Below are 2,834 nucleotides of genomic sequence, written 5' to 3' on the forward strand. Positions count from 1 at the left end.
ACATACCCCCACACTGGCCCAAACTAGTTTAAACCAGCTATGGTGGACAATGGATATGTTTTGCAAACACACACACACACACACACACACACACACACACACAGTTAATCATGGATAATTTCATATTCTAACTATCGTTTAATCATTTAACTATAACTAATAAAGTAATAAAAACCACACAGACTATAACATATCTTACATATCCGCCCTGTTGTGGGTTTGGAAAACATCAAGCAGACGGGCGTCTTCACAGGTTTACCCGGTGCCATCATAGGACCAAAACAACAGGGATGACCACCGTGAGGTGGGGCGAAAACCCGACAGCTAGTACGGGAAAAATTCCCCACCGTCCCCCCCTGCTGGGGCGAACATCGATTCTGATCCACGGTGATCTGGAGACAGTTCAGGGTGTATGTACAAATGATGACCCAAAACCATGGTGTCGAAAATGGGGCTTTAGGTCTCAGTGTGTTTTTGGAGTTGGTAAGGGAGGGTCAGAGGTTACTAGCACATGACCCTCAGTAGCAGTGAACCTTTACCGCTCACTGTGGTGATGGGAAGATGTGGCAGGGTCTTAGTCCATCAATGGGGCAGAAGGGGAGAGACCCATCACATGGAGTTGGTACTCTGGGGAAGCCTGGACCTGCATAGCACCGATGATCATGTTGTCTATGCCTTTCTTCACACAGGGGACGATGCAGCAGCAGGCAAGACCAACGACCAGCAGCACAGCCAGAAGAGGGAGACCCAGACGTAGCAGAAATTGGAACCAGGAGCCTTGGAACAGCCAGTCCCACCCGGATGGATGGACATTGGACTCGTCAGCTGACATGGCACCTTCCAGGTTGCGGAGTGTTTGCAGGGCGTCTTCGATGGACTCCGAGGAGTTATTAGGTATGTATGTACAGCAGGTAGCACCCACCATAGCACACACACCACCTGTGGAAGCTAAAATCGTATCTAAGGCCATACGGTTCTGAATAGCCATTTGCGCGGTGGCCGCTGTTCTAGCATTCATTTTGTTATTAACAGCTAAAGTAGCATTAAGAAGCATGTGAAGGCGGTGTTGGAGGGTCTCTATCATAAGGGAATTGTAACGTCACTTAAAATGTCCGGTATTTGTGGTATGCACATAACGAGGTTAAGGCCCTTGGGGCATCTACCTGTGTAATCATACCAAGGTGAGCTTAGAGCCCCTGCTAGCATTTCCTGGGATCCCACGAGGAGGAGGAGGAACAACAGATCCATCTCTGTGTTTTACTAGGGTGTATCACCTGCTGTGGTGGGTTTCAGTACCTTTTTCCCGTGTGATTGGTGTATCCACGTCTGTCTTTCAGCTATCTTAAATGCAGTTGGTGTGGTTAGCAGAACTGTGTAAGGACCGTCCCACCGTGGAGTACACCAGTGTTTTCTCTTAATCACCTTGATGAGGACCCAATCACCAGGACGCAGGGGATCTGAAACAGGTAAAGAGAGACTAGGCAGTGTATTAGCTTTAACAATTTCAGCATCTGTGAATAATTTAACCATCCATTTTGTTATTGGATCCAACTCTCCCTCCTGATCCTGCACCCACTTAGAACTGGTGAGGGGTAGGTGAAAAGGTCGTCCTGTGACAACCTCAAAGGGGGTCAAACCCTGTGTGTTTGGTGTTATGCGCATGTACATTTCTATCAGGTTAACACACTCTGGCCAGGGCCTGTTTGTTTGTTCTACAGCCTTTTTTAATCTGTTTTTAATGGTACCATTGTTGCGTTCTACCAATCCAGCACTGGCTGGGTGGTAGGAGCAGTGCTGTTTTAATTCAATGCCCATGGCCTCTGTCAGCAGGAGTATTACTCTGTTAACAAAATGGGGTCCATTGTCGCTCCAAATCTGTCGTGGGATGCCATGTTGAGGTATTATACGTGTCAAAAGGGCCTTTGCCACTGTCATTGCATCATTTGTTTTAGCGGGCACTATGGTGACCCATTTTGAGAATGAGTCCACCAGAACCAAACAATACGTATACCTCTGAATAGTGTGCAGTGTTATGAAATCCATCATAATGACCTCAAAAGGATATGTACCAGCTGGCGTTTTACCCCGAGGGGGCCTAACATTACCCTGAGGGTTATGACGACAACAGATGATACACTGACGACAAAAGTTTTTAAAATGGGTTTGGAGTCCTAGTGGTATATGAAATGACTGTTTGACTATGTCTACCATCCCTCCTGTTGAGACATGGGCCAACCCATGGCTCATTCTAGCAACGACGTCAAACAAACATCTAGGCAAACACGGCTTGTCATTTAACATAAATATTCCAGAGTCATTTTTAACAGCACCTTCAGTAACCCATTTTGTTTTTTCATTTTCAGGAGCATTAGCATGCATATCAATCAGGACTTCATCTGGCAAGCCAAGTGGTACAACATCAACAGGCAACAACTGAACAGTAAGTGCTTCAGTAAAAGCAGCTTTTTTAGCTTCAACATCAGCTTTCGCATTACCCAAAGAGACAGCATCAGTGGCGCCAGTATGTGCTTTGCATTTACATATCGCCAATGATGTAGGTAAGAGGACTGAAGCAAGAAGGTCTTTTAACAGGGAGGCATGTTGCACAGGCTTACCACTAGATGTCTTCATCCCTCTCCTAGCCCACTGAGCAGCAAACACATGAACTGTGGAAAAAGCATACTGGCTATCAGTGTAAATTGTGACTTTCTTGCCTTTGAAAAGTCTACAGGCTTCTGTCAAGGCCACGATTTCAGCTGCCTGTGCAGACTGATTTCCAGCCAATTTGCCTGATTTCAACACAGTGTCACATGTAACTACTGCATAACCAGTAT

The 2,834-nt window shown here is 46.2% G+C and overlaps 1 long non-coding RNA gene across 1 annotated transcript; it reads left to right on the forward strand.

Moving 5' to 3' along the window:
- The first annotated feature begins 790 nt into the window (after window positions 1-790).
- On the forward strand, window positions 791-2,428 carry LOC114460510 (uncharacterized). Its single transcript, XR_003673660.1, has 3 exons — window positions 791-894; window positions 1,338-1,466; window positions 2,364-2,428. It is a non-coding gene; the product is annotated as an uncharacterized LOC114460510 (long non-coding RNA).
- Window positions 2,429-2,834: the final 406 nt, after the last annotated feature.

The sequence above is a fragment of the Gouania willdenowi genome, unplaced genomic scaffold, assembly GCF_900634775.1.
Source record: "Gouania willdenowi unplaced genomic scaffold, fGouWil2.1 scaffold_50_arrow_ctg1, whole genome shotgun sequence".
NCBI classification, from domain to species: domain Eukaryota; kingdom Metazoa; phylum Chordata; class Actinopteri; order Blenniiformes; family Gobiesocidae; genus Gouania; species Gouania willdenowi.